Source organism: Aotus nancymaae, unplaced genomic scaffold (genome assembly GCF_030222135.1).
Source record: "Aotus nancymaae isolate 86718 unplaced genomic scaffold, 86718_ANA_hifiasm-v0.15.2.pri h1tg000007l, whole genome shotgun sequence".
NCBI lineage: Eukaryota > Metazoa > Chordata > Mammalia > Primates > Aotidae > Aotus > Aotus nancymaae.
In genome coordinates this window covers 32,998,182-33,017,902 of record NW_026988418.1, presented here as the reverse complement: position 1 = coordinate 33,017,902, position 19,721 = coordinate 32,998,182, and the positions used below count along the sequence as shown (strand labels likewise).

At 34.0% G+C, this 19,721-nt stretch overlaps 1 protein-coding gene across 11 annotated transcripts in view; it reads right to left on the bottom strand.

Annotated features, from left to right (window-relative positions):
* The window catches only part of LRRC7 (leucine rich repeat containing 7), a 592,672-nt gene that overhangs the window by 265,086 nt on the left and 307,865 nt on the right, over positions 1-19,721 (bottom strand). The gene's annotated exons all lie outside the window — the stretch shown is intronic.

Genomic DNA, 19,721 nt, shown 5'->3' with positions numbered 1-19,721 from the left:
GAAGAACACATTTTATTACATTAAAATAATTTTGATTGAAATAATGTTTTGGGTTGTAAACAAATAATTATTCTTCCAATTTTTTTCCTATTAAATATTTAAATAGCAACTTTTGCCAGGCATCTCCATGTTTTAATAAAAATATGTGTAATTTGGATCTTGAGAGGAAATTTTAAAAACCATTGACTTGAATGCAAAATGATAAATGTATATATGAGTACAAAATCATTTATAAAAATATTTATCATCTCTAGAAACAGCAATAGCTCAAATTAATAAATTATGGCTATTTGGAATTAAACAATTTAAGTAACCACCTTTTTAATTTAAGAAATTGGTATTTTTATAGCAGTCACTTTTACAGCTTATGTACTTGAATCCATTATATTTGATATACTGTAGAGTGACAAATGAGCATAAATCATGACAGATTCTTATTGAACATAATTTTTCAGCAGGAACCATCCTGAATCAATTAATCGTGCTATTACTCTACTTTAATTTTCTCCCCACTTCTTCCGGAAAAGCCAACAATTACATTTCAATTAATGACTTACAAATATTTTGCTTACAATTTTTTATGTACTACATTTTATTCAAACTAATCGAATGCTACAATTTTACCAACGTGTACTAATTTAAAATTTGGATATGCTCAGACAAATGTAATTATGGCTACACAGAATATTAAATGATGATTGAATATATTAGCTGCATTAGAAATTTCTTTTTGCTCCATGTGAAGAGACTTTTATATTTTCCATGAAAAAATGAAAATATAATGTTTCATTACAGTATTTTTGCATACAACTGAAATTAGTGCACATGAATCTTAAAAATATTTTCACAGTTGAATTAAGAAGTATAGTTCTCAAATCCACATAATTATTACTTACATTAGAAAAATTTGGCAAATGCCCTAAAGGTTGAACAATTTCATGTATATAATAGGTACACTGGGAATGTACATAGACTATTTGAACAAAAATTACTTATCTTCATGTTTAATTGACAAGCAATACATAAACAGATTCTTTGTGAGAAAATGTTGTCTTATAGATTTTGTTGTAAGTTGGGTTTTATGTATTTATTTTTGGATGGAATACTAAACAGTCATTTAAAGAGGTGTTTACAGATTGATATAGCTATTTCACATGATTATCTTAACTCTCTCAATGTATGTTTATAAAGTTCACTTTCTTATTTTGCTGATATAAGGAAAATAATAGCATGTATAAAATATTACAAAGAATATTATATTTTTATATTTTAAATAGTCAACTATATTTTATAAATTACACATGGATCATCATGCTCCATAGCTCAAATTCAAACTCAAGTTGAACATAATTATGCATTTTGTGCATTTTTGGATAATTCTGAAATGTGCAACTTGATCTTGCCAAACTTAAAACAATTAAATCTTAGTGTTTTCTCTCAGATCTCTCTGCTGTATCATTTGATCTTCTCATAAGGCATATAGATTATTCAAAAATAAAATTGTCTAACAGAACAGTAATATAGCAATCAATATTCTCAGCCCACTATTGAACCAGCCAAAATTTAACACTAGTTGAAAGCTTAAGGTATTACAGCATACAATTTGGCTTTGAAGATAGGGGATAAGTACACATCATTTTCTTTAAACATCAAGGTGATCAATACATAAATCTTTATAATGGCAAGCAACATTTTATTCTTTAAATACATTGTACAAATTTTCCCAATTTATGCATCATTTGCAATATAACATTAATAAAAGTCAATGAATTAAGAATATGTTTTTATTACAAAATGCAGTCATCTGCTAGAGTAGTCCTTAGCTAACCATTAAGAAAATTTACACCATATAATTTTTGGCATATTAAAGTTTGAGCTAAATAAATGCTACTGTGTTCAAGCAAAGTCCACTTTTAAAATGTGCTTGCTCTAAAATATACCTTATAACATTTTCAAATATTTTGTTGATATGTTAAAGTGTTTCAAAAAACCTAATAAAAAATGGAAGCGTGGTTATCTATGGCTTCCAAGACTCTACAGAAGAGGGAGTGAGTGCTGTAAGAAGTGGAAAAGGGAGGGAGTGATAGAATCTGCTTGCAGAATTCAAGAAATAGTTTTAAGAGCTAACCTGTAATTTGAGTCTTTATTTTTCCATAAGTGTTTACTATACAAAAAGAGATAAGGAACTCTAGGCACTGGGAATTGCATGTATACATTCATTAAAGCTTAAAAAAAATTAACAAATTAGAGATGGCGAAATTCTTTTTTTTTTTTTTTTTCATAGGGAGCTTAATATGGAGGGGATTGTTGGGAGATGAAACAATTTGCCATTTGTCCCTATACACTTATTTTTATACCTCACTCTTTTTTAGTCAGTCTCAAAGAAAGTGTTTCTTTATCTACTCAAGTAGATAAAGAAAGTAAAATTCTTATTGGTATACTTGACACCAGGCTCAACAATCTCTTCTAGGAAGGACCTGGCTTGCTAAATTTTCACTTTCTTCTTCGGCATTATTCTCTCTACTGCTGGCTCCTTAATCTTGGGCTGTGTGCACTCAGCACCTCTATTACCTCCTCTTCCATGCCTAACATGTAAACCTGATAGCTAGCACAAGTTAACATTTACTTCTTGTTCACTGAACTAAAATTTATTGAGCATCTACTGTGTGTAGGCAATGTAGTAAACTTTCTCCTCTACTGAAAAGGGCAGTCTATCTTACTTCCTCACCAACCATACATTCATTGCCCCACTGCTCTCTAAATTTTGAGCCCTTCCACTTATCACACCTGCTTTGGTAACATAAGATGAAAGCGAGAACGAACTCTTACATCTGCTGTCCTCAGGCTGAACTTAGGCAAGGTATTTGACTGTCTTGAGCTATATAATCTTTGCAATCTGTAAAATGGACATAATGACACTTTCCTCAATCTATTGTAATGCATCTCAAAATGAAATATACACATACCATGCTTTATCTGTTGTCTAGCACATAAAAGCCTAAGGAATTGTTATTAGGTATAAATGTCCAAAAATCCTTCTGCTTTCAAATCCAGCTAACATTTCTCAATATTTACCTTCGGGATCTCTTTGCTGTCTTTCACTATTGATTATTCCCTACATCAAAACTTTCTACTCTCTTAGACTCTATGACAAGAGCCTTTCCTGCTTCACCACACACTTTACTGTCTCTTTCAGGGGCTTGTTCTCTGCCTGTCCCATAAATGATGGTTTTCTCTTCTTTTAATTGTATTGTTCTTATCATTCAGTATGTGAGCATGTGCTCCCATAGTTTCAGATAACATATGAGAATAATAAAGACAAAATCTAGACTTCCAGCCCATTATCTGTCTTTGTGCTTCAGAGTCCTCTGTCTAACTGTATTTCAGGTAACTCTATTTGGCTTCCTCAAACTGAATTCATCATTTCCCCTCTGAACCAGCTTCTTCCTTTGGATGTTTTTTGGATTTAACTTTCCTTGATGACATCATCGTCTACTGGGTCATTCAAATCATAAATCTGGAGACCTAGATTAGGCTTCTCCCTCTCATTTCTAACATCCAAGTAACCTTAATTCTGTGCCAATTTTATTTCCTAAATATTTCAGTAATTGGTGACTTTCTCTCCATCTCTGTTAACAAAGTTCTAGAAAATAATCTGAACTTTGCCTGGATTATTACAATAACTTGTTAATTTATCTCCTCTTCCTCAAAACTCCATATGATTCCCAAATGAAATTTAACCACATCATTCCCTGTTGTGGGCTGAATTGTGTTCCCTCAAAATTCGTAGGTTGAAATCTCAATTCCCAGTGCCTCAGAATGACTATATGAAGATAGGGTATTTAAAGCAGTATTTAAGGTAAAATGAGGTCACTAGGGTGAATCCTAATTCAATATGAGTGATATCTTTATAAAAACAAAGATTAAGATATAGATATACAGAGAGAAAACCATGTAAAGACATGGGGAGAAGCTGGAAATTTGCAGGCCAAGGAGAGTGCCTTCAGATAAAACCAACCTTGCTGACACCTTGATATTGGACTTCAGGCCTCCAGAACTGTAAGAAGATAAATTTCTATTGTTTAGGCCAACAAGTCTGTGGCACTTTGTTATGGGAGCCCTGGCAAATGAATACGTGCCTGTATGTATATTTCTTCGAGAGCGTCCCAGAGCACATAGGATGTAATTTTAATGTAGCAAACCCCCACAGTGTGACCATACCTCCCTATTCAGCTTCCTCTCTGACAACTCTCCGCCATCATGCTATACTTCACCAACTCTTAACTGCTTACAGTTTCAAGTACACACTGTATTCCTCACCTTTGTACCTCTGCTACCACCGCCCTCTTCATCTGGCTGAACTCTATCAGTTTTTAGACTCAGCTTAATCAATATCTTTCTAGGAGCCTATTCTTACCCTAAATCAACTTTGAAGAAATGCACACAGTAAACTTGTAAAATATTGATACATAGAAAAAAAAGAAAAAATTACTGTAAACTCTTAACCCTAATGTGAGCATTATAATTGTTTAATGATTTTCCTTCCAGCTTTTTAAGGCCCATTTTATTTAAACAATATTTTATTGTATAAAATTTTGCATTCTGTTTTTTTCATTTTATTTGCTATTATCCTTTGGGCATTATCCCATCATTAAAACTAATTTTAATGGCTTCATAATATATTCTACCATGTTGACTTACTTCAATAAATCTAATTATTTTTCTATAACCAGAAATTCAGAAGATGTTGTTGATTGTCCTGGGCAAAAAATAATAAGTAGTATGGTATGATTCTCATATCTCTAACGCTAGACCTCTCTTTGGTCTCTGGATCTGTGTATCTCTTGGACCTCTTCACCAGTGCATTTCACTAAAACTTAATATGTTCAAAATGAAACTCATTATTTTAATCTAGTACCTGTCCGTCCCTCCAATTTTCTCCAAACTTTTTGTATCTGTTTATAGCATAATAATTCACCCAAGCACCAAGCACCAAGTCTTCTGAGTTAACAACCAATGAGTTATCCTTGATTTCTCTTTTCCTACAACCTTTTCCCGATTCAAACTCAGTCATTTACTAAAGTGTTCTGACTCTCTCTCCTAAGTATACCTTGTATCTTTCCCCTCTATTCCACTGTCATTGATTTAAATTGGTTCTCATAATTTCCAGGCTATTGAAATGGTCTCTAAACCCATCCTTTTGTCTTTAAACTTCTCAATTCCACCTTCCTCAGATTTGCTTCATAACTATTCATTACCTCTGAAAAATACAAACCTCATCATGTCACTCCTAGCTTAATGTTCTTCAGCGGATCATTGGATCCTTCAAAACCAAGTTCCAATCATTTGGTATGGTTCTGTACTAGGTGTCTTGTATATAATGTTATTCAATCTTTCTCACAAACATCTGAGGGAATCAGGCCGAGTTTTCTCTTTTACGTAAGTGCTTCTAAGAAAACTATATTGTGATCATTACTTATGAGTCTGTGTAGCTGATTATATTCCAATATTGGAAATTTGAAAGAAAAATCTATAAAATTAAAAATCTATAATATGTCTAAGTATCTATGTTGGTAATATCTTCACTATAGGGTCAATGTAGGAAGAATATTAAAAGAGAGAGGATACTAAAGAATAAAGAACTTGTAATAAAATGATAATCAGAACCAATATAAAAACTATTTTTTTCACATTTCTAAATTCCTTTGACATGGAGGTGTATGATAATGTTATAAAGTTCTCTGTACTAGAGACTTTGCTAGTTAATTTATTCCAATGTTTCAAAAAAGTCTGATAAAATATGACATTTTACTCCTACTGTGAGCTTAATATATATATGTTATATATATAATATATGTTATATATATATTATATATGTTATATATATTATATGTTATATATATTATATATGTTATATATATTATATGTTATATATATTATATATATGTTATATATATATTATATATATGTTATATATATAATATATATAAAAAGCCTTAAGCTAACTAAGCCTTGAAAAGTTTATATATATATACTTTATATAAAAGTTTACATATATATATATATATATATGTAAACTTTTCAAGGCTTAGTTGATTAACAAATGTTGGAAAAACAATAGATACATTGCTAAAATATTATTATTCTAAAAATAACTTATAAGATCACAAGCAGTAATAAATAGAAGTACACATTCATCATTTCTAACTGGAAATTTAATGGAGCCTTGGCAGTAAGTAATCACTACCAAAGGAGCACTAATGCAGAACTGACATTCAGTGCTAACGAATTAATTTTGAGGCTAATTGAGAAGGAACTTTGCTTTGAATAACACCACTACGAGGCATGGTTATTGTTATGATTTTTATCATTATGCTGTTTAAGAATGTTCTAAAGCTTTCATTTTATGGGATATAAATATCTTCTTATTTAGGGCAGAATTATACCAAGACGATTAGGAATAGAAAATGATAAATAGCCCTTGGAATCAGGAGGTCCATGCCTGAAAAGTCTGAATGCCATCAGATTCTAACTTCCAAAAATCCTTTAGGTTCACTTTGGGAGGGTGAAAGGATATACCCTTTCGTCACCAAGCTTGCTGGTTCTCCACTTTTTCTCCAGTTTGATGCTCCACTTGCAGACCCTACTCCTCTTCCACCTCTGACACAACAACTCTGTCTCCTTTCAAAACGACAGCTCCCATAAAGAGCTTTTAGCTTTAGTGGAGATAAAGTAAGAAGATTCCACTTTCTTTTACTTTCACTGTCTATTATTGTTTCTTTTCAGATTCAGCAATTTAAAAATAGACAGGCACAACAAACCTTTGTCATTAGAAGACTCAGCCTCCTGGGCTCTTCCTTTCCAACATTTGAGTGTTAGAAATAATAATATACTAAAGCAAAAGCATTGTGTTGAATTTATCTTGGGTTTTACTCTTTTGCCATTTGAGAATGTGTCATCCTGACAAATGGTAACTGATCCACTATTGAAAGTTACAAATACCTTCAGACATAGTTAACTATTTCTTTCCAAACTTTTTATCTACACAAAATGTTATTTCCCATTTGGCAGAGACACCTAAGGAGCTTTGTTTTCACTGAATTACCGCTGATGCATCTGAAGTTATCCTGGCTGCAGGCTGGTTGCCAGGGCACTCCAGAGGTGACTGGAGTTCAGTAGCTCTGTATCTGTTTAACACTTACATAAAAGGAACTGTCTTCAGCGGCTTGCTTATTCTGAGGCTCTCAAGGGCTTTATTTCCTTAGCTGTAGGAATCTGGTACCTATTAGTGTTGACACTTCAACAGTTCACTTTAGCTCTATTCTTATCAGCTACCATAGCTCTTTTTTTCTGATAGTTTGGCATCATGCAGCTGAGTGCCTGAAACAGAGTACATTTTAAATGAATACTGTCTGCATGTTGTACAGATGTTGTACTGACCATCTGGTCAACTGAAGCCTCTACCGGAACCATCGCTGATATATAGGCACATACCCTGGTGCTTAAGTTACCCTTTTAAAGCAAAGAAAGTTGTTTTCTCTAGGTTCATTGAGGGTAGGGTGGAAGTAGTTCCCCTCCACTGCGATGTTCTCAGGTGAAATAGCCAGAGTCACCTTATTTTTATGCTTTTGTTATATACTCATTCTGTCCCTAATAGCTAATGGCAGCAAATGACTTTCTGATGGCAAACAGGTGCTGAGACTTTTTCAAGGACCAGTGATCTTTGTGCCCTCATTCTCCTCTTCCCTTGAAATAATAGTCATTGTTCTCCTAGGACAGCAATGGTTGTTATATATTCCTAGTTTCCATAGTAAGTCTCAGCCAGCATTACACTTTATCTACTGGCCTAATCATTCAGCATTTCTTACCACATGACAGGATATTGCCTTTATCTGTTAGAAATTCCTTATATCCAGTGACAAATAAATTATAACCATGCATTTTCTTCTTCAGTTACAAAGTTCCCCATTGAAGACTAGAGAATGTGGATATTCTGTTTTAATCAGTGTGTCATCACTGGTAGAAGTATTGCAAATTATCTTTTAGTCTGCTAATGTAATTGCCATGTTGCCCTATCTTCTGACACTTCAAACACAGGGTTATGGATAGTTGAGGTTCTCTTCTTAACATTAACAAACATGAAATAAATTTAGTGACCAAATTACTGAGTGCTGACTGTGACAGTATTTGAAACATCCAAATGGGCTTCACTAGCCTTCTGTTCTGGTCAATATGCTTTTTTCACACATATTTTAATAGTTTATGTTTGAAGCTGTGTTGTTGAATATCATTATTGACTTTTGTTTTTAGTTTTATTAAGCAAATTCCTTCATCCATCCGTCCATTCATCCAACTGTCCTTCCATTCATTCTACTTGCTACTGCTCTAGGCAATGGAGGTAGAAATATAAAAGACATTCATATTTCTACCTATGAGTTCCCATAAGTAAGTAAATAAACAAGCAAGTAAATAAACAATTCTAGCACAATGAGGTTTTTTTCCTTTTTTTTTCCTTTTGCTAAGAGAGCACATAAGAGGAATGGCAGAGCCAGTTTGAGTGGGTCCAGAAAAGGCTTTCTGAAAGAGCTTATCTTCATTGAGTCATAAAGGATAAGTAAATAAGTTAATCAAGGAGTAGAAAAAGATGTATCAGGCAGAAGGAACGATATATACAAAGGCCCCAAAGTAAGAGTGTAATTTAGGGTGACTGAAGCATACAGCATGAGGAGAGGAAAGAGAAACGGATGATAGGCAGGTCATGAAGGGCCATTATCTTAGGGAGTGTAGAAACATTTTATTGAATGTCATTGAAGTTATTAAGATTTTTAAGGGGGAAAGTGACATTGAATTTGCATTTTAGCTTTGGAAAACAAAGTGGAGTATGACAGAGTGGAGGCAGAGAAATAGTTGATTTCTCTATTAAAATAGAAGATTTTAATAGTTGAGGCATGAGATAATGATAACCTGAACTGATACAATGGTAATAGAGATTAAGAGGAAAGAGTAATTACTCATATTTGTAACATTACATTGATTCATGTAGTTATTACATTAATGTCTGTCTCTCTGATTAAATGTAAACTACATGAGGACAAAGATAGGTTTTACTTTTGCCCATTACCATATTTCCTATGCCTAATGCAATGCCAGGAATAGAAGTGCCTAATAAGTGTATTTGTTGAATGAATGCACTAATGAATGAATTTAAAAAGTGCAACCCATTCATGTAAACTATGCACTGGGCAGAATATTAGGCATTGAGGATACAGAGATAAACAAGCTAGGCAAGATTCCTGTTCTCAAGGACAAGTTTTTAAAACGGGAGAGACAAGTAATAAATAAGAGAATTTGTAATAGTAACCAGTGTTATATAGAAATTAAAATAGAGTTTTTGGAATGTGCCTGGGGTCAGAATGGCTACTTTAGATTGGAGGGTCATCAAAGACCTTTTGCAGCAAGTGACATTTGATTTGAGATTTAAATGATAAAAAAAAGAGTCAGCCTCTGGGGGCAGAGAGTTCCAGGCAAAAGGAAATGAATAAGCGAAATAGACAGATTTGACAGAACTTGTTGACTGATCAGATGTGGGAGTAAGAAATAGGCCTAAGATGATTCACAGGATCTAAAAAATGTTATTTCTATTAACTGAACTTAGAGATACTGGAAAATGTATAGATAGTGATGTAAATGATGAATTCAATACTGAAACTGTTGACTTTAAGGTACCTGTGATGCATTGAAATACATGGATGATAATTCACCTCTAAAATATACATTCTTTCTCAGAACAGAAAAGATATGAACCATGACTCTAAAAGATTATTACAATAATGTTCTCCAGGTGAAACTCCTTAACTGGCAATATCTATAGTTGACTATGTTTGCTGAAAATCTTCCAAATACTTGCAGCTATTCAGGGCCAGTAGACTCTGTTCTGATGATTCAGAATTTTCTGTTAAAGTGGACATTCAAAGGTAACATGACTATTAGTTCTTGATAGGTTTTGGCCAGGACTAATTATTTCCAGACAGAAGTCTGAATATCTGGGGTCTTTTACTGTATCCCTCCCTATAATGATCGGTGAAAATACTCAGTTTTAATTTTTGATTTTATTATAAAAACTTCATTTCTGTTGAAAGAAGCCTGATTCTTTTAAGATCCTACCCATTATTTTTGCCCATCATAATAATCTATATGCCATCTATAAGAACACACTACCAGTTTTCTATGTTCAACCTAGACTTGAGGGTCTGGTTCAGAGTTGTATAGTTTACTGCAAATATTTTTCAATATTATCTTGGGCCATAGATGGTTCCCTTTATGTTATAAATGAAAAGGGTATGATCAGTCTTCTTTACCAGGGATACTTTTGTGGTCCATTTTGAAAAGTGGTGTGCTGACAGTGCTCTTGTGTACACACAAGCCAGAGACTGCTGCACTACCCAGACTTACAGCTACCATGGATCTGAAGTATCATCTCAACAGAGAAGACACAATTATAAGTAATTTGACCTGATAAACCTACCTGTTTTTCAGATAACTTTTAAAAAGTACCAGAGAGCTACACGGTAGCAACTGATTTTATGAAGTGTGGGCAGGGCCTGACAGGCACTTGTCTCTGAACTGCAAGAACACCTATGATTTTCAGCTCGCCCTACACAGACACTGCAGGGTACAAGGTATAAAGCAAAGAGCCTCTGGTTTTGAATTAAGATTCTCCGTTAGCTTTTTCTGTCATGGCTATTCTAGATGGATACTTCTATGGACAGCTGGATCCTGCCTTCTGTTTCACTTCTATGGCCCAGCTTAACACTTTATCCCCTAGCAGATATCCTTGAACTTGGTTTTTTACCTCCTTGGATGAACTCAACTTTTATCAAACCTGTTTGTGAGGTTACTCCTCTGTGGTCTAATTTATGTAGTTGTTACGTCCTATGTCTCTGTAAGCTGGACTTGTTAAATTGCTTGTCAGGTTCAGCAGGACTCAAAATGTGTAGATTGAATCTGTTACTCTTTAGGAGTCAAGTCCATTAAGAAGTATTTGAGATTCTTTAGTCACCACTGCAAGATTTTTCATTAACACTCTCATTTTTCTAAATCAATATGTTGACACAAGGTCATATTAAGTTGTGTCTGCTGAATTGTTTAAGAATACCATTTGCTGAATTCAACTAAGGAACACTATCTTGTGAATATTATCTAGAAAAATATGAACATCGTTGAAGATGTGGTAGATGAGAATGCAAAAATTCATAAATTACCAATAGCAATTCTAATAACTAAATGGCAGTCCTTTTCAAATTTTCTCTTTGAAAATGCTTTGTATATACATAAAATCAAAATGTAACTTTCATAAATTTATAACGGTAATTATTTCGTATATGCTTTTTCATGACAGTTTTAATTTTTGCAATTGTATTTATAACATGAGTGTGTTTTCCTTCTCTTCCTTATACTCTACCACTTACTTCTCTCCATGACCTCAGCCTCAAGTGACCCAAATATATAACCTATAATTAATTTTTTCTCACATAAACTCTAAGATTTTTTCATTTAATTAAAAGCCTTTAGAATTCGAAGGAAAGCTGGCTAGACAAATATTTAACTTCATTAATGAATAATTTGGGAAGAGATAACACTTTTATAATATTAAATCTTTCCATATAAGAAGTGATGTCTTTTCACTTATTCAAATCTTGTTTTATGTCATTGAGTAAGAATTTATAGTTCTATTTCATAAGCATATGCCTTTCTTGTTAAACTTATTTAAAAATATTACGTAGGTTTTGTTACTCTATAAATGGAATATTTATTTCAGTTTCTTTCATCAATGCTTTTTTCCTAGAATGAAAAAAACTATTGATATTCATCTACTCATTTTATTTCCAACCAGCTTACAAAATTCTCTTATTCATTTTAGTACATATTAGTCCTCAGATCTACTAAGTGTACAGAGTATGGCCATACAGTTAGCAAAGAGTATAACTGTCACTTATCATTATTTCTACTCAGATTTATAAGTAAGACAGATCTGTCTTTGAATCTCTAATCCACCTTTAAGGGTTGTACATTATTGGTCAAGTTGCTCAGTCTCCTTAAGTCTTAATTTCCTCATCTTCAAAATGGGAACTGATAATAGTACCTATATTATAATGATACTATGTGAATTTAAAATATTAATACATATAAAGTACTTTAGTCTAGTGTCTGGCAGGTATAAAACACTGAAAAATGATGAGATGAAGAGATTCTCCAAACAACATGGAAAAAAATGATTCAAACAAAAAATACAATGCCAACTGACTCTTTAGGAAAACAGAATTCAACAAAGAATGTGTGTTTCAGCTAGTAGTAAACTTTTTGAAGTTTAAGAAACAACAAATAAAAACAAAAACCATGATGAGAGTATTGATGTGTGCATAAACAAAGAAAAATACAGTAGGAATAGAGTGGTAAATTAAATTTTGTGAATTTTGGAAACTACTAGGAAAAAAAGAGAATTGACCTTATAAGTTGGTTGTAGTAGAAATGGATATATTCAATGTAAATCACATGACCCAGTTCAATTTAATTTACTAATATAAAAGATTAATATAATTTATCCAAATATTAACATACATTATTAAAACCTAAACTAATTAATTTGAGGTTTTCTAGGAAAGTTTTCTTGTTGGTTTTAAAATGGGTCAAAATGAACATATCATACTGTCATTTAAAGAAACTTTTTCACTATTTTTAATTCTTTCTTTCTTACTCTGTTAGCTCTTAACAAAAGCATTATACTTAAAGAAAGGTAGACAAAGGATGACGTTTAAATTTTTACAATTTAGCTAAGAAAAGCTTCCTTAAAAGCGATTACTTTACACTTGTCAAAAGAAATGGACTTAAATATATATCAGAATCCATTAATGCTAATTGCCATCAGAGCAAAATAAAAGGGAATAGAATGTCTTGGATCAACTAATAATAAAAACCTTTACTACTTGACAAAGGAAGACAGAATATTCAAATTAGCTGTCTGTCAATAGTATATTGGATTTTGGGATCATAAATAAATGTAATAAGGTAATAAAGTATAAAGTAAGCCTACTATATAGCTGTGTGATGCCAAACTAATGTGGTAAAAAGGTGTTGAATAAACTTCAGGAATCATGATAGCTGTGTGATGCCAAACTAATGTGGTAGAAAAGTTGTTGAATAAAATTCAGGAATCATGATGCATGTACTTACTGACTGCAAACTGAGACATATTTAAATTAGTCGAAAAATATCAAAACTCTCAATTCTAATGCATTTCTTAGTATAATCCCCATTCACACAGATGATATCCAGATTGAGTCACACTCAGCAAAAATATTGCAATATTATGAGTTGTATATGAAGCAGTAGATTTGGGTTCTAGACCAATGCAAATGTTTTTGGGAGGAGGAGGCAGGAGAATTTATTTTTGTTGATGAATAGTGACATTCATTTCCTGATCAGTTACCTGGGTTAAGAGTGAAATTTATTGTATTGCTATCAATTGCTCCTTTCAGATCTGTCAATATTTGCTTTACGTACATAGGTGCTTTGATGTTGAATGCATATAAATTTGCAATTGTTACATCTTCTTGTTGAATTGACCCTTTTATCATTATGTAATGACCTGCTTTGTCTCTAGAGACAAGATGCTAGGCATTGAGGAGGTTACCAAGATAAATAAAAGGATGTAAAGGACTATTCCGTGAGAACTAGAGGTCAGATAACTCAGGAAATGCAAAATAAGCACTAGCATCATGGGCATTTTAGAGCAAATGTCTTATGACTCATAATTTAGTGGATAGGAAGAGTTGATTCTGATATAAATATTTTGACTTCCTGAGCAGTGTCATCTGGATTCCACTATGTAACTGCCACTGTGAAGTAAAGCAGGCAAAGCAAGGTCAGAAATGGCAAACCTTGAATCCAAAGGTCCTGCCAAAATTCCCAACTCAAAGGATGAAAGGATAAAGAGAAACAAGAAAGGAAAAAGAGAAACAGACTTTCTAGTATGCTAATATTGGTGTAGACTGAATGGCCCCTTTCTCTCTGGATTTATCTTTACCTTAAGCAAGGACTACTACACTAATGAGTACCTCTGAGAAGCTTCTCTCGGCTTCTTTTTTGCTCTTTCCCTCTGCAAACTTAACAACCACTTCTATTTATCATGCATCAACCATGTACAAGACACTATTGGGTATAATACATATATCATATTACATATAATGCCTAAATACATGATACATATTAGAAAGGTTAAATGCCCTGCTCTAAGGTATGAAAGTACTAAGAGGTGAAAAAGGTTTGGATTCATGTTTGCCCCACTCTAAAGCCCAGGTCCCCTCCACTTGGCCATGATGTTTCTGCTAAAGGCAGGGAACGAAAGGCTAAGTTAAGGAAAATGAATCCAGATTTTATTTTGTAAACTTAAAAAAATCACCAATAGAATTGTTGATTTTTTTAAATGCTGGCATATTTTTGAAATTTGTATTAGATTTTAATACTTTTTATTTTGCTATTAAACTGTTGGAACAGCCCATCTAATAGCTGTTTTTCCCCCCAAAGGAATACTCATTTTTACTACATAATTTTCAAGTAATAACTTCATTCTATATGAGAGTATAAAGATATCTGGATTCCTATTGCATCAGGTTACCCTAAGTAAGTTGGTTTAAAAATAGTTTATGATTACCAAAAGAATTCATTTTCCTGCTTCTCTCTCTCTCTCTTTAGATTTAGGCACAGGGTCTTGCTCTGTTGACCAGGCTGGAGTGCAGTGCTACAATCTTGGCTCATTGTAGCCTTGATCTCCTGGGCTGAAGCCATCCTCCTGCCTCCACCTCCCAAATAGCTAGGACCACAGGCACACATCACAAGGCTTGGCTAAATTTTAAATTTTTTTGTAGAGATGGGATCTTACTATGTTGTCCAGGCTAGTCTCAAACTCCTGGCCTCAAGTGATCTTCTCACCTCAGCCTCCCAAAGCGCTGGGATTACAGACCAACCCCTGTACCTGGTCCCATGTTCCTGTTTCATCTTATTTGTTCAGTAATACAAGGGTGAAGAATCAGTGTGCATTTCTGTTTGAAACTACATATGGAAAAATATGACAAAAAACAATAAAATAAATTTTAGATAAATTAATTATCCTTGTTTCAACTATATTCAAGGATCTCAACTGAAAAACAGGCCACAGTTATGAACTATGCTGATTTACTTATTTAATGCTGATTCTGTGGATAAACTGCGACTAACAAACATAATCAGAATTTAATGGGACTCTGTGTCATCTATTCAAAACTTTATCAATGAAATATCTTCCAGGCTTTACAAGGTAGTAAATTTTACTTATGAACCAATATTGAATGCTAATCATTATATTTAATATAAACACTACAAAATATTTATGTAAGTGACTGAATTACAACTGAAACAAGGATTTCAGATTTCTCATTGTTATTATAAAAAGAAAAAGCAATCCACTTCCCTAAAGCAGCTGAATTCATATTTCTCATCCATTTTCTCCTACAATTTGCTGAGTTTAGTTCTGCCTTGATCTTGGATTAGACTCTTTCAACATGTTTCTTGCTGCAACAGTCTAAAACTTATTTTGAATGCAAACTTTCCTATCAGAAATTATTTAAAATTATTTAAGAAGAACAAATGAGCTGGGTGTGGTGGCTCATGCCTGCAATCCCAGAACTTTGGGAGGCTGAGGCCGGCAGATCACGAGGTCAGGAGTTCAAGACCAGTCTGGTGAACATAGTGAAATCCTGTTTCTACTAAAATTACAAAAATTAGCTGGGTGTGGTGGCATGTGCCTGTAGTCCCAGGTACTCAGGAGGCTGAGGTGGGAGAATTGCTTGAACCTGGGAGGCAGAGGTTGCAGTGAGCTGAGACCATGCCATTGTACTCTAACCTGGGTGACAGACTGAGACTCTGTCTCAAAAAAAAAAAAAAAAAAAAAGAGGAACAAATGGAAGGTGCTGATTTCTTATTAAGAACTCAAGTAGAGGCCGGCCTTGGTGGCCTGTAATCCTAGCACTTTGGGAGGCCGAGGAGCATAGATCACAAGGTCAAGAGATCAAGACCATTCTGGCCAATATGGCGAAACCCTGTCTCTACTAAAAATATAAAGACTAGCTGGGTGTGTTGGTGCATGTGGCTGTAGTCTCAGCTACTAGGGAGGCTGAGGAAGGAGAATCACTTGAACCCAGGAAGCAGAGGTTGCAGTGAGCTGAGATTGTGCAACTGCACTTCAGCCTGGAGACAGAGCAAGACTTCGTCTCAAAAAAACAAAACAAAACAAAAAAGCACTCAAGTAGAACAGAATTTCAGTAAAATACAGCTTATTTTTATAACTTTAGGTAATTACAAATCAAATAATCATTCCTTCAAACAGTGGAACATAATATTTATCATTTATTAGTTTTTTTTTCTCAGAATATCAGCCTTATAAAGAGGATTCACAGTAGCTACATTTGAGCATCAGGGTTGACTTAATGATTTTGTAAAAATTTTGAGGCATGATGCATTTAGTAAGCTACAGAAGCTTTGGTAAAAGCTATCTTTAGAAATTATAATTGCATTATGGACATTCTGATAGAAAGTGTTTTACACAGTTTGCTCACCAGGCAACAACATTTGGCAATCTAAAAAAGCCATATTGCCTCGCAATACACTGTACCTTCTTTGTCGTTTTTTTCTTTAGAACACATTTTCATTTTACATAATGTTATGGAAATTGATTCCATCTAAAATGTACTATAACAAATTTTCCTATAAAAATATCATCTAATAATATGCCCAAAGTTGATATTTATTTTTTCAATTAAAAGTGATAATATGTTCAATTAACTAACTTAAGAAAGCAAATAAAGTCCACATATAACTGAAAAGTGTCAGTTTAAGCCATGTTATTACATTTCCAACATTTTTTAAAAAGCAAAAGATACTAAAACAATTTGACATCTGTAGTGAACTCTTGCTCAGGCTGATGATGAATGTAATGGCTATAGGTATGCAAGTGAAATGAGAAGAAAGATGAACAATGAACATTATACTTATTAATTTTCCAATAATCAAGAGCCAGTTGTTGTATAAGAAAACATTACAGAGCTTAATTTCCTATTCATTTCTGTTCCTTCCAATCAATCAAGTATTCACAGCATTCCATCAAGCCCTTGGCATTAATCTAGGTACTAAAGTACTTCCTTCCATACTACATTGTAAATGTTCTTTGCAAGCCTTCCTTATTCCCCACACTGTTGCCAAAATAAAGATGAATGAATAAGATATATGTAGTTCTTCCCTTTACAAGTTTACAGTCTTCTTGGGGATATACTCATAGACAACAAATTCAACATAATGTGAAAAATGCTCCCATGGAGAAATGTGCAAAAGGCAACATAACAAAGACAAAAAGCATCATTAAGTTTGCCTGAGGTGTCATGAGACACTTTATAGAGAGAGCAGCATTTGGATTGCACTTTAAAGACTTATGGCATATCAAAAAGGAAAGAAAGACAAATAAAACATTTCTTCCTGACCCTTTCATATCCTCACATTTATCTACCATCTTAAATATGTAGTTCTAGATCCCAGTCACTGTCCCATAAACAACCTATGTATGTTTTCTTGTCCCCTCCTCCTCCTCCTCCGTGTGGCTAACTGGGCAAACTCCAGTTGTCTGGCTTGTCTCCTATGCCTGCAAAGTATCTGACTTTCTGAAGAAGACTAACTTTTCTGACTGGATTTTCTTCAAATGTATAACCTTCAACCTCACATAGGTGGTCAACACTGCCAGAAGATTCTAGGACACCACCCTAGTCCATTAACTTTCTCACTCTCTCAGAGTTCTTTCATGCTTTCTCTTGTCTCCTCAAATCTCTAACATTTTCTACTTGTGCTCAGGTGATGACTCTTCATGCTTTATAGAGAACATAAAATAAATTAGTTGAGAACATTTTTATCTTTCCACTCCAGGCCACCGATGTTTCCATGTTAGAAGAGTCCCTGCTTCTATGAACACCTCCTCCATTTGTGATCTACAGCCCATTCTCTCACCTCTTCGAGCATTTCTTCTGGTAATTATTTCCCTTTTCTTCTGCATCCTTAATTCCTTTCTTTCTACTGGGTCATTTCCATCAGCCTGCATGTATGCTCCACTATAATCTATCCTTAAAAAGCCCTTTTCATGGTGTGATGTCCCTGTCTAGTTACTGACATTTCTGCACTGCTGCATCTTACAGTTAAAATGGAAGAAATTGTGCTTGTTATCTCTTCTTGCTAATCCCTGTTTGGTCCTCAACTACTCTAATAAGGCCGCACATAATGCACTACTAAAATAGCTCTTATCAAACTCTTCTCAATGACCTATATCTTGCTAATGCCAATGCTTAGTTTTTCTTTTCCTGTCTTAATTGACATCTCAATAACATTTGGTACAATTGACTCCTCCCTTCCACATTTTTCCTAGACTTCTGTGGCACTAACTGCAGTTGGTTTTCTTCTTAACTCTCTGGCTGCTCATTCTCGTAATCGTTTATAGGCTCCTTTTCCATGCCCAAACTAAATGTTCCAAGCCCAATTCTGGCTCCTCATCTCTTCTCTGTTTGTGTTCTTTCCATTGATCACTTCAAAGAGTTTCATAATTTTAAATATAATCCATACATTGAGGACTCTTAAATTTATATATCTATCTCCCTGAGCAGATGATTTATGTATCCAGCTACCAACAGTTGATTGTCTAATAGATATCTCAAACTGTCCATTGCCAATATCAAATTCCTAATTCCCCTCATATACTACTCTTTAAAGTTTCTCTATATCAGGAAATTGTGTCACCATCCATCCAATTAGTTAAACCCATACTTTGGAAATGTGCCTTGATTCCTTTACTTCCACCATATATTCTGTCCATCAGCAAGAACCTACCTCCAAAATGGATCGCAAATCTTCCCACTCACTGTCTCTATAACTACAATCTTAGACAAAGTCACCAACATTACTCATCTTCACTAGTGCAATCATTTCCTGATTGGTGTCCCCTTTTCAATGTTGCCTCCCTAAAATCTCTTTTCTATAGAGAAGTCAGACTGTTTTTTGTAAAAGCTTAGATCAAATCACGTGTCTCCTTTGCTCAAAGTCTCCATGGTTTCCCATTACAATACAATCAGAATACAATTCTAATTTCCCCATATGCCTCACAAGGCACTTCATAATTTTACCCCACTGTCCTCTCATATTCCTTCACCTTGCACTGAGCATGTTCAACGACTTTGGTCTTGTGCTCCTTAGACATCTCGAGCTTGCTGCCATCACAAGTTTTGTACACCTGCTTTTCTTTTTTTCTTTGGTTGTTGTTTTTGCTCTTTCTCTTTCTTTACAACTTCTTCATTCTCAACATTCAAATCTAGATGCAAACTGGACCTCGTCAGAAAGGTTTTCCTGGACCAGCCTAGACAACATAACAACAAAAAAACCAATCCCTCCCATCATCCACCCTCACCATGAACCCTCAAAACTCCAACTCTTTCTACAACATCATCCTGTGTTCTTCATAGCAGTTACCAATCCTATTCATTTATTTGTTTATATTTTATTATCTGTCTCCTTCTACCACACTTGAAAGTCATTGTGATGCGGATCAGCTATGAGAAACAGACCTCTCGGACACCGAACTAGGAAGGAAGAGGTGTTTA